Source organism: Marmota marmota, unplaced genomic scaffold (genome assembly GCF_001458135.2).
Source record: "Marmota marmota marmota unplaced genomic scaffold, marMar, whole genome shotgun sequence".
Lineage (NCBI taxonomy): Eukaryota > Metazoa > Chordata > Mammalia > Rodentia > Sciuridae > Marmota > Marmota marmota.
In genome coordinates this window covers 16701884-16716905 of record NW_025999960.1, presented here as the reverse complement: position 1 = coordinate 16716905, position 15022 = coordinate 16701884, and the positions used below count along the sequence as shown (strand labels likewise).

General features: G+C 40.0%; 1 long non-coding RNA gene across 1 annotated transcript; it reads right to left on the bottom strand.

Moving 5' to 3' along the window:
• Positions 1-1060: 1060 nt before the first annotated feature.
• LOC125616673 lies at positions 1061-13974 on the bottom strand. Its single transcript, XR_007347413.1, has 3 exons — positions 13850-13974; positions 4143-4147; positions 1061-1072 (listed from the first exon to the last, which is right to left on the bottom strand). It is a non-coding gene; the product is annotated as an uncharacterized LOC125616673 (long non-coding RNA).
• Positions 13975-15022: the final 1048 nt, after the last annotated feature.

The window sequence follows — 15022 nt, the reverse complement described above, 5'->3', positions numbered from 1 at the left end:
TGTGCTTGCCGTGGGCTAAATTTGGCTCCCTGAAGTGAGTCGCGGAGTGAGTCTCCTTAGTTAAATCCTCTAGGTGAGTGGGGAAGCGCACTATAGAAATTTTGTGACAATTTGTAGAGTCATGGAGGTACCAGGCAGTTTTTGGAGCTAAGGGATGTTAACAAATTAATAATGGGGAATTCAACTTCTACCGATAAAGACATGTATTTGACCATTTTAGACACAATAATTATTTAGAAGGGAAAGCAGGTCAGAAGGACCCAGCAATTACAATTTTTAAAGACTGTTGGTAAAATCTGTCCTTGGTTTTGTGACCAAGATTCACCGGATTTACATACTTGGGACAAATTGGGAAGGAAATTACATAAAGTTTGTCTTTCTAATGAATTACCTGGCAGTACTGAAAATATTCAAAAGGTTTGATTCAAATTATGATATGTCAAGATCATTGTACTATCATGTGTAACTAATAATAATAAAAAAAAAAGGTTTGGACTGCATTAGAGATTTGCCTTTTTGATTACATGGGCCAAAGTTCCTGGCCCCCTGAAGATCTATTGAAAGGTATTCAGAGAGCCATTAAGTCTATACAAATTGAAAAATTGCCTGAGGCTAAAGGAATCTCTCTTCTTTAATAAGGTTGAGAGCAAAATCAAATTCTATTCAGGCGGAAAACCTTGGTGCAAAGCCCAAGACAAAAAACTTAGCTTTACCTGAACCAGACCGGATTAGTCCAGAGGAGAACCATAGAGAGGAAGCCTCCCAGGGATAGAAAATCCCTTTCAGGGAGAGGAAATCAAGAGGAAATTCATAGAGAGGCAGAATGTCCTCCTCTTCCTCTAGGTTTTGGAGGTCAGAATCAAGATAGCTACAGAGAAGGGCTCATGAAGGGGTCTCAATCTGAGGGAGAAGACTCAGACAATGAAGTCCAGAAATTACCAGGGAATTTAATTAACAAATTACCAGGGAATTTTAACAGATCCCTAACGGGATAGGCATAATCAAATTCGGCCGATTCCTGTTAGAAGGACAAATTTTAACAGGTATTCTAAACTGGCGATGAGCTTTCTTACTCCATTACAGCGGGGATTTAGAAAGGTGCAGGAAGTCATGGAAGACATTAGTGGGTTTCAGCTTTTCCCAGTTTTTGAACAGATTAACGATCAAGACCAGCGTGTTCGTGAAGCCAGATTTAAAGTTAGGTAGTCAGTGTAGTTAAGTAAATCGGGTCTAATATCGAGTAAGATCCAAAATGGAGGCCATGTTGAGAATGAATTCCAGGAAAAGCAGAACAACTCTTGGAATGTTAATGAAGTCTGGGAAAAGCCCAAGGCCCAGAGTCCATCCCAAAGAAGTGTTAATGAACAGCCCCCAGCAAACTTGAAGATGCTGACTCAAAAGTCCTTCCTGCCCAGATTACTTCTTTGGCCCACCTGTGCCCCACCCTTTGGGCCTTCCCACCTACATTCCATCACTGAAAGAACTATAAAATGGGGAGACAACCACACTTCCACGGATTCCACCTCTTGGGTCCCCTTCTTCCTCCGGGAGAAGTCTTTTCTGCTGTCCTTTAATAAAGCCTCTACTTTCCACTTTGACCTTGCCTCGGCGTGCTTCTCTGGTGTTATACTTCAACACTGGGGAAGCACGGACTCGTCACCGGTCAACAGCAGTAACATATTGGAGGTTCCCAACTGAGATTCTACACCGAGGTAAGCCCTCTCCATGCACCCTATGTCTGTCTGAGGTGCATCTTTCTCTCTCTTTCTGGAGGGTAAGGTGGGCACCCGACAGCTACTTAGATGCAATTAGTGCAGCCGCCACTCTTCAAGACTCTTTAAGCTTGCCGGCCTAGGCAGCTCTCAATCACCTGTTCAATACAGAGCAGGCATGTTGGGTTTTGCCAAAGCCGCTTCCAACTTTTCTGTCTGGGCCTGGAGAGCAATTGGCGTGAGTACACAGTGTCCCTAATCTCGATCTGCCTCGGATGCGTGGAGGTGGAGGAAGGAGTTTGGAACAACTGCGGAATTCTGGTCTGGGCTACACTCAGACTATTCCTAAGGTTCCTTTCTCTTGAGCCCTCTCCCGACAGCCCTAAGAGGTATATAGGGTGATCGGTAGATGAATGGAACTGAGGGAAAGCCCCAATCACACTTGCCTCCATGTGGGCTACACAACACTCCCAACCCAACATCCATTCCCTCCTGGATGCTCCCCTTCCTTCGCAGGTCAGAAATATTAGCAATTCAGGTTGTGGGACTGAGAGAAAGGCATGGGATAATTAGTAAAAGCTGCCCAGGTTCCCTAAGTTGCATAGGTAACTTTCACTAGTCTGTTTTACTGCCCCAATATTTAAAATGTGCTGTGTTCTTTTTAAGCTGCTAGAGAGGCATTTTTAGAATCAACTCCTCCGGTAATCTCTCTGATAGAAAGCGCTACCTTACAACCAGTAGATATCTCTCACCCTTAGGAGGTTCCTTTAGTTTACAGAGCAAAGGCGACAAGAAGAGCATGATTCTCTTTTGCAGTGGGTTTTTAGTGGCAGGGAGGAATGCAGTAATGCCCTTAAGTCTGAATCCTCCCAGGGTCTCTGGCACAGGGCAAACTGAGACCCTTGCAATTTGCCAAAGGGGAGCAGAAACACCCTTGGCAAAGCAAGGTGAGAGACGGGTTTTCTGGACAGTTTAGGAAGCTCAAGCTTAGGGAGACGTCCCTACTTAGAACTAGAACAGTTTTCTCCAGCGCGGGTGCCTGAGTCCTGTTCTCTTCTCACTCAGATGGGAACTTCTCTCTCCAATATGCCAGGAGCACCACTAACCTGCATATTGAAAAATTGGGATAGTTTGACCCTCAGACGCTCAAGAAAAAGTGCCTCATTTTCTTCTGCCGCCAGGTATGGCCTTAATACAAACTCTCTGATGGAGAAACCTGGCCACCAGAGAAAAATCAATTTTAATACAATTTTACAGCTTGATAAATTTTGCAAAAAGGAAGGGAAATGGTGTGAGGTGCCGTATGTTCAGGTTTTCTTTGCTCTAAGGGAAAATCCTAAATTATGCCAACAATGTAAAGTAGACTTAGCTATGATATCTGCCATGAAGAGAGAAAATCTTGGGGTCTCACCTACTGAGGAAAAAGAATCAAGAGGACCCACAAAATCTCCAACTGCTGTTGGTGTGCAACAGCAGCTCTCCTGTCCTCCATATCCTGGCTTCTCTGCATCTGCCCCAACAGGCAAACCAAATATATTACCTCTCCAGGAGATGCCAGGAGGAGAATTTGGGCCAATCAAAGTACATACCCCCTTCTCCCTTCAAGACCTAAGGCAGATAAAAACTGACTTGGGGAGATTTTTGGAGGACCCAGATAAATATATTGAGGTATTTTGAAACTTATGCCAGGTATTTGACCTCACCTGGAAAGATATTATGCTATTACTCAACCAGACCTTGACTTTCAATGAGAAGGAAGCAACTCTGAGAGCAGCTGAGGAATTTGGGGATGGCCTACACCTTGCTCCTTCCCCAGCAGAAAAGACTAGGAGCAAACCTAATTACCCATCTGGAGCACAGGCAGTTCCCAGAAATGATCCTGAGTGGGACCCAAATGATGAACAAGATGCTTGGAAAATTAGCCATTTCCAAATGTTGATCCTTGAGGCCCTTAGGAGAATCAAGCAAAAGCCCATTAACTATTCTAAGATTTCAGAAATTATTCAGGGATCCCAGGAAAGCCCTGCTATTTTCATGGAGGAAACTCAGAGAGGCAATGAGAAAACACACCACTGTGGATCCTGAATCCACAGAGGGTCAATTACTTTTAAAGGACAAATTTATCACTCAGTCAGCCCCAGACACTCGGAGGAAGTTACAAAAATTGGCATGGCCCTGATCAATCTTTAGATAACATCCTCCGACTTGCTACTTTTCTATCATAATTTTCAACATCCAAACCTGAAAATTGTGACTTATGGTTAAAATGCCTTAGGCATGAGGCTTCTGCTCAGAATTCCAATTTTTCCTGCTCCTTCCAGACCTCAGCCAGGACTTAAGTTGAAATGCAAATAGAAGAAGCCCGTGAGCTCAGTAGGAGACTGAGCTGAGACCCAAGAGAAAAAAAAAAGAGTAAAAGTGTCTTTTTACCTGAACTCAAACTAGACTAAATCAAAAAGTAAATTGTATGGCATTTACTAATTACTGGCTGGTCATTTTTTCTAGGACTCTTGCTTTTTCTGTATTTTTTTGAGCTCATGATTTTGATCCTACAGACCTAGGTTAATGTTTTTCTGATCAGTTCTATTTTTGATCAACTGTGGAGTTTTTTAAACATTGCAATGGATATTTCACCTGAGAAAAGCTATAAGGCCTTTACTATTGTGTTATGTGTGCACACTTGTGTTATGTGTTTTATGTCTGTATGTGTGTATGTCCATGTATCATGCAGTGATATGACAATTGGCAGATAGATGAGGAGCCTCATGAAATTAAAAAAAATGGATCCAAATATCTTTGATTCATGTGATTTAAATGGTTCAATTTAAATTGGGTAAATAGATGAAAGTAAAGATTCTTTAAAATTAAGCTTATAAGTTTTTCTAGGTGTTCAAAAAAAAAACCTAATAAAATGTTGATGCCTATGAAATAATCTGCCTAAATTCAGAAATTAACAAGGATTGTTTCAAAATGTGAACAGAAAAAGAGGTTAACAGATGGAAAAGAGAAATTAGAAGGTTCTAGGTATGGATTAAACAGAGGGAAAATGTGTTTCTGGATAAGAGAGTCTATGTGATTAAGTAAATAAGAGAGTTTTAGTAAGTGATAAAGAAGGTCTGTGTAAGTTGGTTATATGTGTAAGTTTTTTGAGCAAGTAATCTTAAATAAATTAAACAGCTGGTTAAACAAGAACTGTTGTTTTAGAAAATTGTGCTGTTATTTCTTTAAAAGCTAAATTTGGTTAATATAAAGACATCAATGTAATTGTCATGCTATTAATGTGTTCATATCTTCCAGGTATACAAATCTGTATGGTAGAAGCATTAAAAAAACATTATATCAAGCTGGTGTTCTAAAGTTGTATGGTAATTTTAGGCTTAAAAGAAAAACTTGTTGGAGATTTATTTATATCATTTGTGTTCTATAACTGGACTTGTTATCAATAAGATATGTAAAGTTCTGTTACTTTTTACACTGAGACACAATTTAAATGTATTTTTAAGTTAATGAGAGCCTAATCTGTGTAAAGGTTGATATTGTAAAACACAAAAGTACTTTGCTACTTTTCTAAAAATGTTAAAAGCTTTCAGCCTTTCTTCAATTAATGTTTTAGATGTGATATTATATTGTGTTAGCTAATATTCATGTGAACTTGAGCAACAATTTATGCAGGCTTTGTAAAATGATGTCTAAAAAGCAAAGATCAGCTTCAGAACTACGGTACTTAAGATTTATGAAGAGCCCCTCCGTACCTGAGATAAGGCTGTGTGTCCCATTTTACTACATGTGAGAATGACTATGAAAGAAGTAGGCCAGATTTCAGTACATTTAAACTTGTGTCCAAAAGTTGGTTTTTATCAAGATTACTAGGATCTCAAACAGGGGATTATAAAGTATAACTCTGCCAAAATTCAAGGTAGCTATTACATGAACTAAATATGTTTTTATTCTTGTTAATTTTATTTTGTAATTTTCTTATAAATGGTCTAAAGATTGCCTGTTAATGTTTTGCAGAGGTACTGCTTTAAGAACACACAACTTGGGTTAATTTAAGATAATGAGTTATCACCTACAGGATAGAGACATAGACATTAAAGCCCAGTACTCTTAATATAAGGCTGTTGAAATGTATTTGCTGGATGTTTAAGATTAAGTTTTTAAATTAAAGTTAAATTAAAAGTGCCAAGAAAACCAATATTTGGCTCTTGCCCTCTGAGTCAGTCTGAATCCAGGGAACACGGGACATCTCTAAAGAGCTTTGCAACTCTGGGCCACATAACCTCAGGGAGATTAATGAGACCACTGGAGGACAGAAAGCCAATCAGTGCATTTGCTATGAAGAGGAGGGTCATCAGAGAAGGTAGACATCCCTGATGCTTCCAAGGGAAGCCACATGGTCAAGCAAGGCCTGGACCCATCCTAGCGCAAATGGCACTAGTGGAACTGAGAAGCTGCTGTAAGTTCCCCCAGGACTCCCAGGGAAACTCAGTTGACTGTTAACAATAGAAAGAAACAAAAGTCAGTTTGACTACTTCATCTTAAATACTTAGCAAAGACAGTTAAAACCAAAACACAGCTATTCCTGGGCATTTTAAATAATAATAATAGTTAAATGTAACTTCCAAGAATAAGTAAACTGGAGGCTACAAAAGAGATTCTTAGGCAGGAATGCCTGATAACCATCAAAAGGAACTGCCAGAGTAGTTTTTAGTTTAAAGCCTACAGCTATTTCTAACCTACACAGGTAGGCTTGGTGTTTGCTAGTATGATTATCCAGCCCTAAGTAACAGAATTAAAGGTTTTTCTATTAGACACAGAGGTCATACTAGTAAAAGGATTTTGCAAGATCAGACGACATTAAATTATTAAACTGTATCTTAAGAGGAAGGACATCTGTAACCCTAAAAGTTAAATGTTATGTTTACAGTCCTGATAACTGGGGATGTTAAAGCCTGGTGAGGGAACTTCTGTACAGTGACATGTTCCAGCTGCTGCAACATTTATTCAGTACTCACGGTTTTTGTTTCTCTCATAGAAGCACCCATCCCAGATGACAACCTGTTTTTCCCCAACCAGACTTCAAATAGAACTGACTTCTAAAAGGGAACTCATGTCCCCCATGTCGTCCACCACATCGTCCCCCACATCGTCCCCCATGTCGTCGAGCCCCCTCATGTTCGACACCCCTTTTCAGCTCTGAAGCAGCCAGAATGAGCCGTCGCCCCTTCTCCTTACAGCAGTAAGGAGTTCCCAAAATTAGAGAGGGGAATGAAGCCAGATTTAAAGTTAGGTAGTCAGTGTAGTTAGGTAAATCAGGTCTAATATCGAGTAAGATCCAAAATGGAGGCCATGTTGAGAGTGAATTCCGGGAAAAGCAGAACAACTCTTGGAATGTTAATGAAGTCTGGGAAAAGCCCAAGGCCCAGAGCCCATCCCAAAGAAGTGTTAATAAACAGCTCCCAGCAAACTTGAAGATGCTAACTCAAAAGTCCTTCCTGCCCAGATTACTTCTTTGGCCCACCTGTGCCCCACCCTTTGGGCCTTCCCACCAACATTCCATCACTGAAAGAACTATAAAATGGGGAAACAACCACACTTCCACGGGTTTCACCTCTTGGGTCCCCTTCTTCTTCCGGGAGAAATCTTTTCTGCTGTTCTTTAATAAAGCCTCTACTTTCCACTCTGACCTTGCCTCGGAGTGCTTCTCTGGTGTTATACTTCAACATTGGGGAAGCAAGAACTCGTCACCGGTCAACAGAGGTAACATTCGCATCCATGCGGTAATTCCATTTAAAACTATTAAGGAGTTAAAAATGCTTGTGATGTAAAGGAATCTCTAATTCGCCATTTGTACAGAGCTTGATTGAAACAATTTGCAATCAGCCACTCCCGCCAAGGGATTGGGTGTTCATCGCTAGATCCTGCTTGAGTGGTGGGGATTTTTTGCTTTGATGATCAACAGGACTGATTTTTGCTCAGAACAGGCAGAAAGAAATCGAAGGCAAGACATACAAACACCTGTGGACATGTTTTTAGGAATGGGCGAATTTATCAATTTGGAAAGACAGCTAAATTATGAATTTGCAGTGTACGATCAGATTACCACATGCGCTAAATGCGCCTGGTGCCAAATTGCCTCCAGGGTCCAATCTAGCTTAGTTTTGACTTAAGTTAAACAGGGTGCCAATGAGCTCTATTCTGACTTTGTCGCACGGCTTTACCAGACCACGAACCGATCAATTGGAGACCCAGGTGCTTGTGAACTTATTGTTAAACAGCTAGCATTTGAAAATGCAAATAAATTTTGTCAAGATGTTCTCAGAACCCATAGAAAAAAAGGAACAGTTTCAGAATTCATTCGCTTGTGTTCTGATATTGACCCAGCTCATTTACAAACTTTTACTCTCGCTGCGGCTTTAAAACAAACATTCCAACCACAAAAATCGGTATGCCGATCCCTTGGGTGATGCTTCAATTTTGGAAGAAATGGCCACTTTGCGAGAAATTGTAATGTCTGCCATTATAAACCCAGAGCTACCCCTGTTTCAAGTAATCGATATTACAGAGTTTGAGACCACGTGGCAGGGGAAGAAAGAGACCAAGATGGCGTCGACCCGCCTGCATTTTAGCCTTCACTTCCACCTAGTAGGGAGTCAAAAAACTTCTGATCGGCCCCTTCCTGGGCCGAAAAAAAAAGGGAACCGGAAGAGAGGTCGCACAGCCTAACGTCATCGCGACCGACCATGGGGAGCTGCCATTATTACCGGTGGAGCCTCCCAAGCCATTCCTTTACAACCATCAATGGTAGTTGATTTGATTCCTGAAAAAGGACCACAGCAAATCCCTACTGGGGTTTTCGCGCCACTCCCTAGAAAAAATATAGGGTTAATTTTGGGACATAACAATTTAAAAGAGGCAATCGAGGTGATACCTGGAGTGGTGGATTCTTGTTTTAAGGGAGAATTAAATGTCACTGTAAAATCAAATATGTCATCCAGCTTTCTCCTAAAAATACAATAGCTCAATTAATTCTTTTACCCTGTAATTCTGATGAATGCTCAGAAAAAAAATTTAGCTTCCAAACTGCTGGACAGAATGTACTGGTCTCAATTAGTGTGGCAGGAGTGCCCCTACTGGAACTTAAAATTAATCATAAAAAGTTCAAAGGCGTAGTGGACACAGGAGCAGATAAGTCAGTTCTATCATGTCATTTCTGGCCTAAGAATTGGCCCTTAAATATAGCATCAGCTAATTTAGAAGGAATAGGGCAAATCTCACAGCCTGCTCAGAGCACCCAGTATCTCTGCTGGGAAGACCAAGATAGAAATAGTGGAGTTTTTAAACTATATGTGTTAGAATCTTTACTAATAAATCTATGGGGAAGAGATATATTAAGCAAAATAGGATTATTATTAATAACTCCAAATTCTATGAGTTCATTTGAGGAAATTAATCAAGGGTTTCTTCCTGGAGATAATGAAAGAGATTATCAGAATGAGTATCTGCTTACAAACCAGTCTCCTCGACAGAGATTAGTAAATGCTCCAGACCAAAATTTTTACTAGGGGCCCTGAGTGTCTCCCCGATCCAAAAGACAGTAAAAAAAAAAAAAAAAAAAAAAAAATCACCTGGCTCACAGAAGAGCCTATATGGATTTCTCAGTGGCCCATCTCAGGGGAGAAACTTAAGATAATTCATATGTTAGTTGAGGAACAACTTAAGGCTGGTCATATAGAATCAATGCTTAGTCCTTGGAACACCCCCATTTTTGTTATTAGAAAAAGTCAGGTAATTGGAGGTTGCTACAAGATTGAAAGGCAATAGACCATGCAATTCAGCCTATGGGATCATTGCAGCCTGGACTTCCTTCTCCTATAGCAATTCCTTTAAATTATAGCTTAATGGTGATAGATCTAAAAGATTGTTTTTTCTCAATAAAGTTGCATCCTGAGGATTGTGAAAAATTTGCTTTCAGTGTCCCAGCATTAATTTTAAAGGACCTGTTAAGAAATATTTCTGGAAGGTTTTGCCTCAAGGGATGCATAATAGTCCAACTTTATGTCAAAAATTTGTGGGTCAAGCAATAACTCCTATAAGAAATAACTTTCCTGATGCACATATTATTCATTTCATGGATGATATATTATTGGCTCATGCTAATCCCAAAGTACTTTCAGAAATTTTTACTCAGTTAGAGGCGTCACTTACAGCAATGGGTTTGTGCATTGCTCCTCAAAAGATACAAAAGATGCCTCCCTTTCAATATTTGGGTCAGATAATTCAAAGATGTATAATCTGTCCTCAAAATCTACAGATAAAAGTTAAGGAGTTACACACCCTTAATGATTTTCAAAAACTATTAGGAGATATCAATTGGCTGAGGCCATCCTTAAAACTAACTACTTCTGATTTAAGTCCTTTATTCCAGATATTACAAGAAGATCCTTCTCCAACTTCTTCTCGTCAACTGACAATAGAGGCTAGAACAGCTTTAAAAAAGGTTGAAATTGCAATTAAAAATGCACAACATACTAGAATTAATCCTCAAGAGCTGGTATATTTATTAATATTTCCAACTGTTCATGCCCCCACAGGAGCTATATGGCAAAGATTGGGAGTTATTGAGTGGATTCATTTAGCCCACTCTCCCCAAAAGACATTAATTCCTTTTCATGACTCTATTGCTTAATTAGTGATAAAAGGTAGAACGAGAGTTTTACAACTAATTGGATCTGAACCTGATATTATAATCATTCCATTTTCTGTTCAACAAAATAATTGGCCTTTTCAAGCTTCTAGTTTATGGCAAATAGCTTTTGCTGATTTTCCTGGTCAGACAGAAAGTCATTACCCTCATGATAAAGTTATTCAATTTGCATCAATAATACCACTTATTTTTCCAAAGATTGTACGTGCCTAGCCAATAGATGGAGCCCTAACAATGTTCACTGATGGTTCAAGCTCAGGTAAAGCAGGTTTTTATAGCTATGTTCACACAGAGGTAATATAAAACTCATATACTTCTGTCCAAAGAGCAGAGCTACAAGCTCTCATTTGTGCCTTAAATTACTTTACAAATGAGCCTATTAATATTTATTCTGACAGCTTATATGCAGTCAGAGTTACCAAAAATATTGAAACTTCAATTCAACTTCACAAGAGTTATTTAAATTATTTCATAATCTACAAAAGGTGGTGCAAATGCGAAAATACCCATGTTTCATAGAACACGTACGAGCTCATACTAATCTTCCAGGACCTTTAACTTCAGGTAATGATAAATTGGTAGCTGTTTGTCAACAGATGTCTCCATATGATTATACACAAGCTTCACATTCTTTTTTTTTTATTAGCTACACATGACATTACAATGAAGCTTCACATTCTTTACATCATCAAAATGCTTCTAGTTTACGTAAAAAATTTAATATTACCAGAGAACAAGCTCATCAAATTATAAGTCACTGCCCCAAGTGTTTATACATACTCCATCTCTGCCATCAGGTATAAATTCCCGTGGATTAAGACCAAATCAAATATGGCAAATGGATGTAACTCATATTCCTCAATTTGGTAAGCAATGTGATGTACACGTAATAGTTGATACACATTCCAGATTCATTTTTGCCACAGCACGTACAAAGGAAAATACTCAACATGTAATTTCTCATTGCTTAGCAGCCTTTGCTGTGTAGGATGCCCATTACAGATTAAAACAGATAATGCACCAACTTATGTAAGCTCTTCTTTTCAACAGTTTTGCCAAGAGTTTTTTAAAGAGAGAGTGAGAGAGAGGGAGAGAATTTTAATATCTATTTTTTTTTAGTATTTGGCGGACACAACATCTTTGTTGTTTGTATGTGGTGCTGAGGATCGAACCCAGGCTGCACGCATGCCAGGCGAGCACGCTACCGCTTGAGCCACATCCCCAGCCCTTGACAAGAGTTTTGAATTGACCATAAAACAGGAATTCCTTATAACCCCCAAGGTCAAGCCATTGTAGAACAAGCTCATTTATCTATTAAGCTGCAATTATAAAAATTAAAAGGGGGGGATAGGTTTATGACTCCCCAAAATAACCTCAATCATGCCTTGTTTGTTTTAAATTTTTTAAATTGTGATGCAGAAGGTCACACTGCAGCTGAGAGACATATGTCTTCCACAGCAACAGGCCCTTTAGGCCGAGTTTTGTGGAAAGACTTACAGACTGGTCAATGGAAAGGCCCAGATCCAGTGATTATATGGGACAGAGGTCATGCTTGTATTTTTCCAGAAGGTGCTTTCCATCCTATCTGGGTGCCTGAACACGCAATCAGACGTGGAAGAGATAGAGCCAAGATTCAAGCGACTGAAAATCGACGCGGAGAAGCCTTCCCTCAAAAGGAAGAGATATCGAAGAAAAATTAAGATGACCCAGCAAGACCCAGCTGAAAAGCTGATCTCATGGGAAGACGTGAAAAAGCTGACAACACATGCTTCACGAATGATTCGACTTGTAGGGAGAAATAAGACCCCATTGATGATGGTAGCTACAGTGATTGCCCTGCTGGGCTGTCAGGTAAAAGGGAGTTGAGCAGACACTTACTGGACATATTTCCCAGATCCACCCTTGGTACACCCAGCTGTGTGGACTGGAAAATCTATTCCAGTGTTTACTAATGATTTATTCATGATGGGAGGATTTACAGACACTCATATTACTCCCAATTATGTGACTAGATTTAATTTTCCTGGCTACAGTGCCCAATTATCTTTGTGGTGGTCCTAAATAAACATGCTGGCTGTCTCAGAGTATCATTTGAGGAAAAGACAGTGATTGGGAGACCTAGACTGATTAAACGTACTATTTATGGAGACATAAAACCTTATACTAGATCAGTGATCAAAATGGGACTTTCCCATAACAAACCAGTCATTTCTACAAAATTTCCACTATACCTCATAGTATACAATAGTTCTACAATAGAAATTGGCACCTTTCGTAGTTGGATAGATTGTGTAAATACCTTTCCAGTGCAATATCAGGTGTCTAAAGATAGTGGGTATATTTTAGACTGGTCTCCAAAAATTGATAAAAGACAATTACGAAAAACTTCTCCTATGACACCTGCAGGATTTGTTAGCAATATTTTGACCTACAGTGAAAGTGGTATTCAAAAAGATGTTTGGCGCTTAATTGTTGCCTCAGAATTCTTAAATTTTACAGACGAGCCTTTACCGAAATTTGTTGGCAAGAGCTGTAAGGAAAGTTCTCGCTATGGCTCACAAGCCTGTATCTGAGCCTGTGTCCAATCTCCTTACATTTTAATCTTTGGAAATGTAAAATTAAATGGATAGATGACAGATATATTGTAACATATAACAAATGTAACCTAACCAGTTGTATTACTAGATATAATAGAGGAAAAGAAGTGCTGGTACTTCATCAGCCCTCTTTTGTTTTATTGCCTGCTAATATTTCAGAGCCATGGTACGCTGATTCTGGTTTTCAAGTCTTACAACAAATTCATACCCAGCTAGCGAGACCTAGACATGCCATTGGAATTATAATTGTGGCAGTTATAGCCTTGGTTTCTTTCATTGCATCTACAGTCACAGCTTCAGTAACTTTATCTCAAAATATTCACATGCAAAATTTCTTAATAATTTAGCCCAAAATACTTCCAAGGCTCTGCACGATCAAGTAAACATTGATGAAAGGATTGAGACTAAGTTAAATGCCTTAGAGGAGACTGTTATAAATATAGGTAATGATCTTTTGGCTTTAAAGTTTAAAGAAAGGCTTAAATGCCCCACAAGTTATAAATATGTGTGTGTTACAGCTGCCAAGTACAATGCTCCTCTCTGGGATTGGGAGAAGGTTAAAAACCATTTGTTGGGTATTTGGCAAAATAATAATAATAGCTTGGATATTTTGGAACTCCATCATCATATCCAAGATATTCAAAATAATAGAACTGATTTTTTGGATCCTTCCTCTTTAGCTAATCAAATATTAAAGAAATTAAATGGATATAACCCTGGAAACATTCTTAAACACTTGTCCTGGTACATTATTGCATTGTTCTCTTTCCTGTTAATTCTCTTTTGTGTTGTAATTATAGGATGGCGAGTCTTCAGGGCGAGAGTGCAGAGACTCGAGAGAGTAAATCATCACCTGCTTTTTAAAAGAAAAAAGGGGGAATATGTGGAAGGCCATCCTCGCACGTGATTTGAGTTACCTCCCTGGCTGGGCGAGAGGCCCTTAGGCACATCTTGTGTCCAGAGCTTTCCCTACCCTTCAAGGTCTGAGGGCTTGTCTGTGTGGAGGCATGTCTGGCCACTACCCCAAAGACCCAATCGTCACCCCTGACCTTGGGACACTGTCCCCCTTAATCTTCATTGGATGGGATTTTCCCCAGAATTTTTTGTTCCCCAATAAAAGTCCACCCCCTAGCGTGTTGTCTCTCTCTCTCTCTCTCTCTCTCTCTCTCTCTCACTAGCCTCTTCAGTAAACCTCCCTACCATAATAGGTGGCTGGAGGCTGGAGCTAGGAGAAGCCATCCTGGAGCTGGTTTAAAGGTAATTAAAGTCTCTGTCTCTTTAATTCAAAACTCCCTAGAGATATCTCAAGTTCTGAACCTTCATTTATGAAGCCTGTGCTGGCTGCAGGTTAAAGGGATGCAAATAGGAAAAGAAGACATCACATTGCAGGTGGCTCAGCCCCACCTGATCCCAGCCCTGTACTTAACCCTGTTGTGTAGGCCCAGTGGGGCTGCCTAGCTGCACTTCAGGGTAGTAGTGGTGGCAAGCAAGGGCATTGCAGTTATCACCCATGCATCTGAGCATGACAAGCATGTACTCACTAGACTTAGGCAGCTCTATTGAAGAAAACAGTAAAAAAGGAAGAGTACCGTTTTGGGAGTCATGCCTGTTCTGTCTTATGGCTCATGGACATTTGTTATGTCCCTTGCATGCATTCCAATCTCTTGTCCCAGTTCCATGTCCTCTTTTCATTAAGAGAATATACAACTTTCATTTTCTGAGTTCACATGCTTATGGTATGCTGAGCCCCCAAGGAGGAAGCTCTGTGATCTGTACATGAGCCAGTCAGCACAGTCCATCCCTGCCATCTTGCTGTAAGGATAGGCTCAGGAATGGACTCATGACACAGTATTGTCAGTCAGAGCTAATTTAGACTCATTTCAGGACTTAAGGTGGAGTTCTTGTGAACATGGACTTGCTCTTTCCACCTGGCCTTGGGCTCTGTAAGGATGAAGGTGGGAACTCATCTTTGAACTGACTACCTAATGGTGTTTCCAGTTGGCTGA